Source organism: Amblyomma maculatum, chromosome 2 (assembly GCF_055883805.1).
Source record: "Amblyomma maculatum isolate TAMU_Amacu chromosome 2, ASM5588380v1, whole genome shotgun sequence".
NCBI classification, from domain to species: Eukaryota; Metazoa; Arthropoda; class Arachnida; order Ixodida; family Ixodidae; genus Amblyomma; species Amblyomma maculatum.
Genome location: NC_139345.1, coordinates 208,220,029 through 208,234,077, shown reverse-complemented (window position 1 = coordinate 208,234,077; position 14,049 = coordinate 208,220,029). Strand labels below are relative to the sequence as shown.

Sequence of the window (14,049 nt, the reverse complement as noted above, 5' to 3'; positions counted from 1 at the left end):
TTGTGTGCTTTCGTACGCTTCGGCCGCGGGACATGGAACTACGGAACGGTCAGCGGAGCTCACCATGGACGTAGTCGAGGTGGAGGAGGCGGCGAAAGGTGCCGGAGAAGTGAGAACGCTGACATGGGAGACAGATTCGTCGGTGGACTCGGCAGAAAACAGCAATGCTGCGAGAGAGGTGGGGAGAGCAGACTCTGCACCTGAGCTCCCTAGCAATGAGGAAGGCACGTCACTGGAGCCGGTGAACGGTATGGAACAGGATAATGCGGAGGAGCACTCGGACACCAGCGGTGTTCGTAAGCCAGGCGTCCCAGCCCCAGCCAAGCGATCCCACACGCAGTCCGAACCCGAAGGTAACCAGGCGTCAGCCACCAGCGAAAACGGGGAAATCCCGGCGGTCCACGCTACGTCCGCGGCCAAACATTTCATCAGAGAGACGGGCAGCGGATAAAGTGCCCCCGCTGCCGGGTCAGCCACTCGCACCGGACGGGGATGGATCCAATGACGGCGTCTAGCAACGCGCTAGACGGGAAGGGTAAGCACCATGCTTTCGGTCTCTTCACCCTTGATGAAAATGGCGCCTGAAACCACCTTAAGAGTAGCCACGTTAAATGTCAGAGGATTGGCAGGCAAAAAGAAGCAGAGCCAGGTGCACCGGCTCTTAACTGACCACGATATTGACGTGCTTGCCGTGCAAGAAACTAAGGTTGATGGGGATGAAGAGACCGGGAGCATGGTGCGACGTTTCACGGCTAGATCTTACGCCATTGTTAGCCACGCAGTTGGGACATCGGCGGGGTGTGTATTGTATGTCAAAAAGCTGCCTGGTCTGGTTGTAGAGGGCTACTCCTCATGCTCTTCTGGACGGTGGGTAGTGGCTGATTGTGGATACAGCGGTGTTGAGTGGCGCATTATTTGTGTGTACAGTCGAGCGCGATTTGAAGGTTATCGCGCGAGCGTCGACCAGCCTTGCACTCCAGGCACCTGGCGGCCGGATTTCGAAAATGAAAAAACATGATTTTGCACTCTTCTCTCCTTCGTTCGCTGTTCCATACAACAACCATCACCCCCGCGACAAACTCACCGCCCTTTCGCTCTATGCTAAGCTTTCCATTTGTTGCGATAAAGCGTCCAATTTCAGATAATACAGAAGAATACGTCGTGCGCACAACGATCACTGCCTGTTCGAAGAGCCAAAAGAAAAAAAAAAGAAAGTTATGTCCCAGAAGGGAGTAACGGCTGCTAAAGGAACAGCAAAAAGAGTGAGGGAAGCTGGCCTGATACCTCCCTCGCCTCGGCAGGGAATTCTGGGCCATGGCGCTGTTCATGTTCCCGGTCGACGCTCGCGCGATAACCTTCAAATCGCGCTCGACTGTACGCTCCTAACTGTGTGGAGGAAAGAACAGTGTTTTTCGAGAATCTTATGCAGCAGTTAAGTACGGAAAGGCAGGTAGTATTGCTGGGCGATTTTAACTGTGTGCTGAATGCTCGAGACAAAACCAGCACACGCGGATTCAGAGACAAGAGCACTGAAATGTTATGCCAGTTAACAAGCGAATGGAATATGGAGCATGTGGCTGATTGCTTGGAAGTACCGCGTGCCGTTCAGTACACGCACTTCCAAGGTTCTAGCCACGCGCGTCTGGACAGAATTTACGCGTCGCTGGTTTTGATTCATTCATGCAATGAATACCGAGTTGGGCCTATGACATTCACGGATCACTGTTTGGTGCAATGCATATTCGGCACCAAAAAACGAAGCAATGCATTTAGCTGGGAGTTATGGAAATTGAACAATAAATCGCTTAATGATGATGCCTTTAGACGCGTGATATTGAATGAATTGATTAAAGTGAGGCCAGGGACTTTGCTCGAAATCTGGAAACAGTGGGAGTTGTGCAAGGAACAGATTAAAATTAAAGCCATTGACAGACCAAGTTGCCTGGTGTACGAGAAGAAAATTACAGAAACCCAGCTTAAGGCTTTGCTTGAAAAACTACACAAACAGGAATGTAAGGCACCCGGCAGATGGATAGAGGATATTCGAAAAATAAAAGAACAAATTAACTTGATAGAAGAAGACAGATACCAAGGAGCGTTAGTGCGTGGAAGAGCGGAAAAATTGGCCATGGATGAGACGCCGACAAAAAGATCGTTGGGAATAGAAAAAGCAAATGCAAGGCGAAATAACGTGGCAGATGTAGATTGGGCAGGACGCACAGAAACCGATAACGAAGGAATCACGAAAGCTTTCCGGGAGTATTATGAAGATCTATTTTCGTCCCGAGAGGTTTATTTGGACCGTTTTAAAGAATCCTTTCTTGACGCGATGCCAAAAATTGACAAGGAACAAAAAGAAAGACTGGAGCGGCCAATAAGCGAAAAAGAAGTGCAGCAGGCAATAGAAAATTTAAACCCAGGGAAATCACCCGGGCCTGATGGCCTGAGTGCGGCTTTTTATAAAGCGTTCAAGGAACAGCTATCTCCTTTGTTGTGTGCCTTATTTAATGAAGCGTATGAACTGAAGGCACTGCCTGCGTCTTTCGGATCGTCGCACACAGTACTTATTCCGAAAACTGACCAACCAGATAAGCTTAGGCAGTTGTCGTCTTACAGGCCCATTGCTCTGACAAACGTCGATTACAAGATTTTTATGAAGGTGCTTGCTGGCAGACTACAAACGGTTATATGCGAACTAGTGGGCCCTCACCAAACGTGCGGTATCAAAGGGCGATCTATCTTTCAGAACATTCACAAAGCGCGGAGTGGGCTTTAATGCTGCGATGCAACTCATGCATGTGTTGCGTTACTGCAGTTGGACTTGGAGAAAGCTTTTGATTGTGTGGCACATACTATTCTGTTCAGTATATTAGACTATGTTAATGTCGGCTCTGTTATTCGAGAGGGAGTGGCCTTGGCGTACCGTAACTGCACTACGAGATTAATTGTCAATAAGTCACTGGGGGCCCCCATCAACGTACGACGTTCGGTGCGCCAAGGTTGCCCCCTCAGCCCTCTTTTGTTCGGCATTTATATTGAAACATTGTGTTTAAGCATCCTACAAAACAATGACATTGATGGCTTTCGACTGCAGGAGTCAGAAGTCAAATTGCTGGCTTACGCAGATGATGTTGCGGTTTTTTGTGTGAATAAAGAGAGTATAAAGAGGACGGTGGATGTGGTAAAACATTTTAGCAAAGTCACAGGGAGTAAAGTTAACTGGGGCAAGTGCTTGGGATTTTGGCACGGTGAATGGCAGCTGACCCCCGACACTTTCGCTAATGTGTCGTGGGTTACAACGCCTGCAAAGTACTTGGGTGTGCCCTTGAAATTTTACAAGGAAAGTGAGCCATACTGGCTAGAGAAGGTCAAAGAAACCCGTGAAAAAGCGGAGAAATGGAAAAGCGCTCAATTATCAATATTTGCAAGAGCCGCAGTTTGCAACCTGTTTTTAATTAGTAAGCTATGGTATGTAATGCAAGTGTTGCATTGCTCCCGTGTAAATGTGCAAAAATTGCATCGAGTTTTTGCGGTGTTTGGGCCTCGAGTTGGGAGAGGTGCAGTCGGACAAACTTGTTCCGGCAGGTGAAGCATGGGGGGCTTGGTCTGGGTCATTTGTTTGTGCGGCAGATTGTCAACCGGTTTATGTTTTTTAGGGATGCCAGCGATCCATTCCTGCGCACAGTGTGTCAACAAAGACTTGGTCGAGCGTTGCCTGATTTCGTAGTTTATACTCAATGTATGCCTGGTTCTCTGTTTGGATTCTTTAGGGAAATTGTTTCGAGCGTGAAATTCTTAAGTGCACGTTTTTCGAAAGAGTATTTAAGTAATGTTAACAGGAGAACATTATACAAGGATGTTTGTGAAGTGGTGTTCCCGGTGCCCTTGTACCGAGCTTTATACTATGGAGGCACAGGAAGTAATGTATTAAAACGCGTAAAGAAAATGCAAGTTGCTCCGGGAGCTAAAACGTTTTTCTTTATGCTACATACCGATACTTTGAGTGTGAAATCATTTATGGAGGAGAAGGGTATGTTCCTACCGTGGGGGGCCCAATGTCTCATCTGCAAACAGCCAGAGACAATAGATCACGTGTTTTTGCATTGCTGGGAGGGGTTATATTTGTGGGATGTTCTGCAAAGGACAATAAAAAAACAGTTGCCACTTGATTCCCATGGCATTAGGTATTTGCCATTGGATAACCACGATGATATGCCGTTAGACCAGGTTATGTTAATGTGCCACCACAGTATATGGCGCACACGAATGGCTGGTTATCACTGCCATCCAGATGCACGGCCAGCCCGCATGTATTTCCGTGAGAGTGTGCAGCGATGGCTCGACGTGCTTAAATTGCAACCATGTGCTCCCGAGTGGCTGTCAAAGCTGGAACCTTTGACGGTGCTCAAGGAATTTTAACATGACAATGCCTGCCCCTCAGTGGGTGTTAGGCAACGCTAGCTACCTTTGTGTACATATATTATTCCTTTTTTTCCTGTTGTTTTGAGTTCCAGTGCGGTGTATTTGTGTCAAAGCCAAGCAATAAAGAAAAAAAAAATTGCTCAGTTGGGAGAGCGTTAGACTGAAGATCTAAAGGTCCCTGGTTCGATCCCGGGTTTCGGCACAGCATGTTTGGAATTTTGTTTTTGTGCACGCTTGTTATGGACTGAAGACGTACCAAATATACGGCGCTCCCGTCTTGCCGAAATAGCTCAGTTGGGAGAGCGTTAGACTGAAGATCTAAAGGTCCCTGGTTCGATCCCGGGTTTCGGCACAGCATGTTTGGAATTTTGTTTTTGTGCACGCTTGTTATGGACTGAAGACGTACCAAATATACGGCGCTCCCGTCTTGCCGAAATAGCTCAGTTGGGAGAGCGTTAGACTGAAGATCTAAAGGTCCCTGTTTCGATCCCGGGTTTCGGCACAGCATGTTTGGAATTTTGTTTTTGTGCACGCTTGTTATGGACTGAAGACGTACCAAATATACGGCGCTCCCGTCTTGCCGAAATAGCTCAGTTGGGAGAGCGTTAGACTGAAGATCTGAAGGTCCCTGGTTCGATCCCGGGTTTCGGCACAGCATGTTTGGAATTTTGTTTTTGTGCACGCTTGTTATGGACTGAAGACGTACCAAATATACGGCGCTCCCGTCTTGCCGAAATAGCTCAGTTGGGAGAGCGTTAGTATTCTGCTTCCGGCCACGCCAGTGAACGGACGCAGGATGCAGGGCTCCTCAGGAGCGGCTTCAGCGGCCATGTCAGGCCGCGGTAACAGGACTGCTGAACAGGATAGTACTTATCAAGTTGTTTTGCCTGCACTGCCAACAGGTCGGTTTGTTTTGAATACCGTTTTTTTGCATGCCGATATCAGGGCCCGCCCGTACCGGGTGGAAGATTTCCGCGACGCTTTGGCACAGCATTCGCTGATCCCCGATGTTGTTGCGATGGGGGCGTATCGGATGAGCCATGTCTGGGCTGTCACTCTCAAGGATTCTGAAGCGGTGACCAAGCTTGTTAGTGTAGGCGAGTTGTGTGTGAAAAACGGTCGCTGCTTGGTAATTGACCCGGCGAACCAGGATGTGCGGCTGAAACTTCACTGGCTGCTACACAACGTGCCAGACGAGGATGTCCGTGCTGCCTTTGCGCCGTACGGAAAGGTATCCGAAGTTACACGGGAGCGCTGGCGAGTTAAAGGTATGTTAGAAAAGGGCTCAACTACTAGACACGTCACGCTGAAGCTGAAAGCTGGCATGAAGCTCGACGACCTGCCGCATCAGCTGAATGTTAGCGGTGAGCTGGCGCTCGTTATTGTGCCAGGCAGACCCCCGCTGTGCCTACGCTGCCGGAGTACGGGTCACATCCGCAAAGAGTGCCGGGTTCCTCGCTGCGGAACCTGTCGACGGTTCGGGCATGAAGAGAGCCAGTGTGCTCGTACCTACGCTAGCATTGCCGGACCTGAGACCAGCGAAGACTCGTCGGAGTTAATAATGGACGAGGTGGATGCGGAGGAGGCTGCTGACATTAGAGGTCAGTCAACAAAACAGGACGCGCCTTCCGTGACTGTTTTAACAACGCATAAGGTGACGGTGCCCAGTCAAGAGAGTGAAACTCGGCAAGCCTTGCAAGATCCGTCACAGGACCATGAAGGCGAGTCAAAGGAAGCATCAGAAGATGTAATCAATTTTTCTGACGCTGAGGAGCATCTCAGCACTGAGCCTTCCTTTACTGATGCCATGGAGGTTGGGCCGGAGACAGCAGCCTTTATTGCCGCGAAACGTCCACACGAGGAAAGCGTCGAGGAGACTCAGCTGCCAGGTGGTGTTTGTGGTGAGCCGCCGCCGAAAACTTCGGGCATCCGAAGAGCAACGTCAAGACCGAAGCCGAACTTCTCGGCCGACACGCGGCAGGCGGGGAAACCGCCTCCGTAGGTTTTGTGGTGTCCTGAACGATTTGTGGGTCGGCTGCCTACCGACCAGCGTCAGGAACATTCTGCAACCAAGCGGGGCGTGTGTGAGCAAAAATGACAGACGGTGCTTGGACTTCGTTTGTATGCAGCCCGACGTTCCGCTGGGAGGACAATACATGCACACATATGCCACTGTTCTTCAGAAGCGGAGGCCACGCAATCATGAAGGTAGGCACCATGCGGGTACGGGCGTCTCTCGCTAATACATGACTCTCAAGCTTAATTCGCCGTTACACGTAGCTACTTTGAATGTCAGAGGGCTGGGAGCGAGAAGGCGAAAATGCCAGCTCAATCACCTCTTTTTAGATAATGATATAGATGTAGCAGCTGTGCAAGAGTCAAAGATTGAAAGCCAAGAAAGCACTGACCGTGTGGTGGCTTCTTTTCAAAGAAACTTTTATGTGTGTGTATGCCATTCTGTTGGTGTATCGGGTGGATGCCTTTTATTTATACGTAACACGCTGGGAGTAAGCGTAGAGTCCGTTTTTGCCTGTCCAAGTGGTCGGCTTTTGGTTACTGATTTTACCTACTGTAATTTATGCTGGCGTGTGTTGTGTTTGTATGCTCCCAATTCAGAACGCGAACGTGAAGTGTTTTTTGAGTTTATTGAATCGTGGTTGAAGGTCGACAAAATCTTGCTTGTACTTGGTGACTACAACTGTGTGTGCTCAGCTGTGGACCGAGCGGCGAAGTGTAAACCTCGAAGAGACAGAAGCTCCGAGCAGTTGAATGCACTTGTGCATGAATACGGCCTTGAGGATGTTGGTAGTGTGTTCTCCACTGGAAACCAACCAGAGTTCACGCACTTTCAGCGAGATAGCCATGCTCGATTGGACAGGGTGTATGCCTCGGTTGATCTTGTTTCTCTATGTACTGCATATGAGGTCAAACCTGTGTCTTTCAGCGATCATTGTCTCGTTGAGTGCAGTGTTCGGTAGGGCAGGAAAGAAATCGCGCTTTAACTGGCACCTATGGAAACTGAATGCCAAACTTCTCGCCGATGAAGAGTTCCTTACGGAAGTTAAGACCGAGTTTGAAAGTCGTCTGACTATGCGACCAGTAAGTTTTGCAGCGGAATGGGACAGCTTTAAAGAATGGGTCAAATTGAAATCCATAGAAAAGAGCAGTAAGGTGCGGCATAAAGAGAAAGAAAAAGAACTGAATGAACAACTCCAGTTTCTTTTGAGCATGGAAAGTTCAGTGCCAGGGAATTTCGCCAGTAAAATACGAGAGATAAAAAGTGAGTTGGAAACAATCGACAGTGAAAGATACACAGCGGCTGTTATACGTGCAAGGGCTGAAAAACTTTGGGCTGGAGAAGTACCGACAAAACGAGCGCTAGCAGACGAGAAAAGATACGCCTGCCAGAAAGAAATAAGGAGTATAAGATATGCCGGCCATATCACTGAAGATGCTAAAGATATTCAGCGTGCGGTAACAGAGCACTTCGAAGAACTGCTTAGCGCTAAGCTTGAGACTGTAGGCGGCTTTCGAACAGATTTTCTAAGACTGATGCCTGCACTGGATGACGAAAGTAAAGCGCGCCTAGAAACACCGGTAACGCTGCAGGAGATACTATCTGCAATAGATGACCTGACACCTGGGAAGGCCCCTGGGCCGGATGGTCTAAGCGCCGCATTCTTTAAAACTTTTCAGCAGTATGCGGCTCAGTTTATGCTCTGTGTAATCACTGAAGCTTATGAACGTAATACTGTTCCATTGTCTTTCTCTACATCGCACATTGTTCTAATACCCAAGACAGATGATCCGGAGAAACGACAGTTGGTGGGGTCATATCGACCGATAAGCCTCACCAATGTTGACTATAAGGTGTACTGTCACCCGCAAAAGTTTGCGGGATCTCCAGCGCGTGGCTGAGCGGCGGGAAACTGCATTCCTGCGCCATCTGCCGTCAAAGAGCACGGCGTCGAGGCTCACGGAAATGGCGCGCCAGGGGCGCTTTGCGCATGCCTGTCCTTTCTTCGCTATCAAGCATGTCTCGTCACTAGCTTCCCCGTGACAGCGTTGCGCGTCGAGCAAAACACACCGGCTTGCTTCGTCGTTCATCTTACCCGCCAAAGCAGACACGCGACGATGATGACGCTTCGCATCAGCGGCTGCCGCGAGTGGCAAAAGCGCATCACGGGGAAGCTAGTGACGAGACATGCTTGATAGCGAAGAAAGGACAGGCATGCGCAAAACGCCCCTGGCGCGCCATTTCCGTGAGCCTCGACGCCGTGCTCTTTGACGGCAGATGGCGCAGGAATGCAGTTTACCGCCGCTCAGCCACGCGCTGGAGATCCCGCAAACTTTTGCGGGTGGCAGTACATGAAGGTTTTAGCAAAAAGACTGCAAAGCGTAATAAAAACATTGGTTGGGCCTCATCAAACGTGCGGCATCAAGGGTCGATCCATGGCCACGAATATACATGTCGCAAGGACCGTATTAGAATGCGTTGATGCACTCGGTGGTCAGATAGCCATGATGCAATTAGATTTGGCGAAAGCCTTTGACCGTGTTTCTCACGAAATTCTTTTTTAAATTTTGGAGCATTCTAACCTTGGTGACGTCATAGTGGAGGGTGTTAAAATGGCTTATGCGAACTGCACGACCCGTATTATTGTGAATGGTGAACTGACTGACAGCATCGCAGTACGGTCATCAGTAAGGCAGGGCTGCCCGCTCTCACCCCTGCTTTTTGCACTGTATTTAGAGCCACTTTGCTTGGCTATCATTGATAGCGATCGCATTTTAGGTTTCAAGCTGCAATCAGCACACGTGAAAATGCTAGCATACGCTGATGACATTACAATCTTTTGTGCAACTAGAAAGAGCATCTGTGAAGTCACTGGTTTCATCCAAACATTTTGTGATCAAACCGGATGCAAGATCAATTGGGAGAAAAGCTCTGGGTTTTGGCATGGTGATTGGGACGTGACACCTGATTTCTTCTGTAAGCTGCGATGGTCTGCTCTCCCAACACGATATCTAGGCGTGCCTTTAGAATGTTATCAAGATCCCAACGAGCACTGGGTGGAAGAAACATCCAGAGTGAAAGAAAAAGCGGATGCGTTGCAAGGAAGGCAACTGTCAATGTTTTCGCGCGCTTCTATTTGCAATGTTTTTCTTATTTCGAGACTGTGGTACCTCATAAATGTGTTGTGTATCTCACGAACCTCAATTCAGAAAATGCACCGCGTTTTTGCTGTTTTTATTTGGGCATCCACATGGGAAAAAACCGCCAGGACGAATTTGTTTATTTCTGTTAAAAGGGGCGGGCTTGGCCTTGCACATCTGTTCTTGCGTCAGGTGGTCTCGCGATTTATATTCCTCCGTGATCAAAAAGATACCTTTCTAAGAACTGTGATGCAAGTGCGATTGCAGAGGCTGCTCCCTGAATGGATTGTGTCATGTGAAAACATGCCTGGTACTGTGACTGGCTACCTGCGCGAGGTTGTTTTTTCGTGCAAGTTGCTAGAAGTGCGGTTTTCTTTTGATTATCTTTGCAATGTTCCCAAAAAAAAAACTATATAAAGATCTCATTGACGTGATGCTGCCGGTGCCTTTTTACCGGGCATTACACTGTGGAGGCCCAGGGCAGGACGTTTTGAAAAGAGTTAAGAAGATGCCCGTGAGGCCATCAGCTAAAACGTTCCTTTTCAAACTTCACTCCAATACGCTCCCTGTTAAAACCTGGCTGAATGAAAAAGGTATCTTCGTCCCATGGACAACAAATTGCCTGTTGTGCAAAAAACCGGAGACAATTGAACACGTCTTCTTACAGTGTTGGGATGCTGTCTTTCTATGGGACGTCCTCCAAAGGACAATTAAAAAGGAACTTCCCCTAACTCCGTACGGTATCAGATTCCTACCTGTGCAGAACGATGATGCACCTTATGATTTAATTATGCTTCTTGGCCTCCATAGTTTGTGGGAAACACGAATGCAGGTGCGTCACGCAGATATAAATACACGATCTGCGCGTGAAAACTTCATTGAAAGTGCGGTGTATATACGCGAATCTTTCAGGATGCAGCAGGATCCACCACAATGGCAATGTCTATTTGTTGAGATAGTGAACCTGAAAAGATTTTAGCCGCGTACGCGTTAGCTCAAGTGTAGTTGACGTGTTTTATCATGTGTATTTTGTTTTTGTGTTTCACGGCAATAAAGAAAAAAAAAATAGCTCAGTTGGGAGAGCGTTAGACTGAAGATCTAAATGTCCCTGGTTCGAACCCGGGTTTCGGCACAGCATGTTTGGAATTTTGTTTTTGTGCACGCTTGTTATGGACTGAAGACGTATCAAATATACGGCGCTCCCGTCTTGCCGAAATAGCTCAGTTGGGAGAGCGTTAGACTGAAGATCTAAAGATCCCTGGTTTGATCCCGGGTTTCAGCACAGCATGTTTGGAATTTTGTTTTTGTGCATGCTTGTTATGGACTGAAGACGTACCAAATATACGGCGCTCCCGTCTTGCCGAAATAGCTCAGTTGGGAGAGCGTTAGACTGAAGATCTAAAGGTCCCTGGTTCGATCCCGGGTTTCGGCACAGCATGTTTGGAATTTTGTTTTTGTGCACGCTTGTTATGGACTGTAGACGTACCAAATATACGGCGCTCCCGTCTTGCCGAAATAGCTCAGTTGGGAGAGCGTTAGACTGAAGATCTAAAGGTCCCTGGTTCGATCCCGGGTTTCGGCACAGCATGTTTGGAATTTTGTTTTTGTGCACGCTTGTTATGGACTGAAGACGTACCAAATATACGGCGCTCCCGTCTTGCCGAAATAGCTCAGTTGGGAGAGCGTTAGACTGAAGATCTAAAGGTCCCTGGTTCGATCCCGGGTTTCGGCACAGCATGTTTAGAATTTTGTTTTTGTGCACGCTTGTTATGGACTGAAGACGTACCAAATATACGGCGCTCCCGTCTTGCCGAAATAGCTCAGTTGGGAGAGCGTTAGTATTCTGCTTCCGGCCACGCCAGTGAACGGACGTAGGATGCAGGGCTCCTCAGGAGCGGCTTCAGCGGCCATGTCAGGCCGCGGTAACAGGACTGCTGAACAGGATAGTACTTATCAAGTTGTTTTGCCTGCACTGCCAACAGGTCGGTTTGTTTTGAATACCGTTTTTTTGCATGCCGATATCAGGGCCCGCCCGTACCGGGTGGAAGATTTCCACGACGCTTTGGCACAGCATTCGCTGATCCCCGATGTTGTTGCGATGGGGGCGTATCGGATGAGCCATGTCTGGGCTGTCACTCTCAAGGATTCTGAAGCGGTGACCAAGCTTGTTAGTGTAGGCGAGTTGTGTGTGAAAAACGGTCGCTGCTTGGTAATTGACCCGGCGAACCAGGATGTGCGGCTGAAACTTCACTGGCTGCTACACAACGTGCCAGACGAGGATGTCCGTGCTGCCTTTGCGCCGTACGGAAAGGTATCCGAAGTTACACGGGAGCGCTGGCGAGTTAAAGGTATGTTAGAAAAGGGCTCAACTACTAGACACGTCACGCTGAAGCTGAAAGCTGGCATGAAGCTCGACGACCTGCCGCATCAGTTGAATGTTAGCGGTGAGCTGGCGCTCGTTATTGTGCCAGGCAGACCCCCGCTGTGCCTACGCTGCCGGAGTACGGGTCACATCCGCAAAGAGTGCCGGGTTCCTCGCTGCGGAACCTGTCGACGGTTCGGGCATGAAGAGAGCCAGTGTGCTCGTACCTACGCTAGCATTGCCGGACCTGGGACCAGCGAAGACTCGTCGGAGTTAATAACGGACGAGGTGGATGCGGAGGAGGCTGCTGACATTAGAGGTCAGGCAACAAAACAGGACGCGCCTTCCATGACTGTTTTAACAAAGCATAAGGTGACGGTGCCCAGTCAAGAGAGTGAAACTCGGCAAGCCTTGCAAGATCCGTCACAGGACCATGAAGGCGAGTCAAAGGAAGCATCAGAAGATGTAATCAATTTTCTGACGCTGAGGAGCATCTCAGCACTGAGCCTTCCTTTACTGATGCCATGGAGGTTGGGCCGGAGACAGCAGCCTTTATTGCCGCGAAACGTCCACACGAGGAAAGCGTCGAGGAGACTCAGCTGCCAGGTGGTGTTTGTGGTGAGCCGCCGCCGAAAACTTCGGGCATCCGAAGAGCAACGTTAAGACCGAAGCCGAACTTCTCGGCCGACACGCGGCAGGCGGGGAAACCGCCTCCGTAGGTTTTGTGGTGTCCTGAACGATTTGTGGGTCGGCTGCCTACCGACCAGCGTCAGGAACATTCTGCAACCAAGCGGGGCGTGTGTGAGCAAAAATGACAGACGGTACTTGGACTTCGTTTGTATGCAGCCCGACGTTCCGCTGGGAGGACAATACATGCACACATATGCCACTGTTCTTCAGAAGCGGAGGCCACGCAATCATGAAGGTAGGCACCATGCGGGTACGGGCGTCTCTCGCTAATACATGACTCTCAAGCTTAATTCGCCGTTACACGTAGCTACTTTGAATGTCAGAGGGCTCGGAGCGAGAAGGCGACAATGCCAGCTCAATCGCCTCTTTTTAGATAATGATATAGATGTAGCAGCTGTGCAAGAGTCAAAGATTGAGAGCCAAGAAAGCACTGACCGTATGGTGGCTTCTTTTCAAAGAAACTTTTATGTGTGTGTATGCCATTCTGTTGGTGTATCGGGTGGATGCCTTTTATTTATACGTAACACGCTGGGAGTAAGCGTAGAGTCCGTTTTTGCCTGTCCAAGTGGTCGGCTTTTGTTTACTGATTTTACCTACTGTAATTTATGCTGGCGTGTGTTGTGTTTGTCTGCTCCCAATTCAGAACGCGAACGTGAAGTGTTTTTTGAGTTTATTGAATCGTGGTTGAAGGTCGACAAAATCTTGCTTGTACTTGGTGACTACAACTGTGTGTGCTCAGCTGTGGACCGAGCGGCGAAGTGTAAACCTCGAAGAGACAGAAGCTCCGAGCAGTTGAATGCACTTGTGCATGAATACGGCCTTGAGGATGTTGGTAGTGTGTTCTCCACTGGAAACCAACCAGAGTTCACGCACTTTCAGCGAGATAGCCATGCTCGATTGGACAGGGTGTATGCCTCGGTTGATCTTGTTTCTCTATGTACTGCATATGAGGTCAAACCTGTGTCTTTCAGCGATCATTGTCTCGTGAGTGCAGTGTTCGGTAGGGCAAGAAAGAAATCGCGCTTTAACTGGCACCTATGGAAACTGAATGCCAAACTTCTCGCCGATGAAGAGTTCCTTACGGAAGTTAAGACCGAGTTTGAAAGTCGTCTGACTATGCGACCAGTAAGTTTTGCAGCGGAATGGGACAGCTTTAAAGAATGGGTCAAATTGAAATCCATAGAAAAGAGCAGTAAGGTGCGGCATAAAGAGAAAGAAAAAGAAAAAGAACTGAATGAACAACTCCAGTTTCTTTTGAGCATGGAAAGTTCAGTGCCAGGGAATTTCGCCCGTAAAATACGAGAGATAAAAAGTGAGTTGGAAACAATCGACAGTGAAAGATACACAGCGGCTGTTATACGTGCAAGGGCTGAAAAACATTGGGCTGGAGAAGTACCGACAAAACGAGCGCTAGCAGA

At 48.9% G+C, this 14,049-nt stretch overlaps 9 non-coding genes across 9 annotated transcripts; all 9 read left to right on the top strand.

The window, feature by feature from the left end:
- Nucleotides 1–4,539: 4,539 nt before the first annotated feature.
- On the top strand, nucleotides 4,540–4,624 carry TRNAF-GAA (transfer RNA phenylalanine (anticodon GAA)). Its single transcript has one exon. It is a non-coding gene; the product is annotated as a tRNA-Phe (tRNA).
- A 77-nt stretch (nucleotides 4,625–4,701) lies between these two features.
- TRNAF-GAA (transfer RNA phenylalanine (anticodon GAA)) lies at nucleotides 4,702–4,774 on the top strand. Its single transcript has one exon. It is a non-coding gene; the product is annotated as a tRNA-Phe (tRNA).
- A 77-nt stretch (nucleotides 4,775–4,851) lies between these two features.
- Nucleotides 4,852–4,924, top strand: TRNAF-GAA (transfer RNA phenylalanine (anticodon GAA)). Its single transcript has one exon. It is a non-coding gene; the product is annotated as a tRNA-Phe (tRNA).
- Nucleotides 4,925–5,001: 77 nt separating this feature from the next.
- TRNAF-GAA (transfer RNA phenylalanine (anticodon GAA)) lies at nucleotides 5,002–5,074 on the top strand. The gene has a single exon. It is a non-coding gene; the product is annotated as a tRNA-Phe (tRNA).
- A 5,551-nt stretch (nucleotides 5,075–10,625) lies between these two features.
- TRNAF-GAA (transfer RNA phenylalanine (anticodon GAA)) lies at nucleotides 10,626–10,711 on the top strand. The gene has a single exon. It is a non-coding gene; the product is annotated as a tRNA-Phe (tRNA).
- Nucleotides 10,712–10,788: 77 nt separating this feature from the next.
- TRNAF-GAA (transfer RNA phenylalanine (anticodon GAA)) lies at nucleotides 10,789–10,861 on the top strand. The gene has a single exon. It is a non-coding gene; the product is annotated as a tRNA-Phe (tRNA).
- A 77-nt stretch (nucleotides 10,862–10,938) lies between these two features.
- TRNAF-GAA (transfer RNA phenylalanine (anticodon GAA)) lies at nucleotides 10,939–11,011 on the top strand. The gene has a single exon. It is a non-coding gene; the product is annotated as a tRNA-Phe (tRNA).
- A 77-nt stretch (nucleotides 11,012–11,088) lies between these two features.
- TRNAF-GAA (transfer RNA phenylalanine (anticodon GAA)) lies at nucleotides 11,089–11,161 on the top strand. Its single transcript has one exon. It is a non-coding gene; the product is annotated as a tRNA-Phe (tRNA).
- Nucleotides 11,162–11,238: 77 nt separating this feature from the next.
- On the top strand, nucleotides 11,239–11,311 carry TRNAF-GAA (transfer RNA phenylalanine (anticodon GAA)). Its single transcript has one exon. It is a non-coding gene; the product is annotated as a tRNA-Phe (tRNA).
- Nucleotides 11,312–14,049: the final 2,738 nt, after the last annotated feature.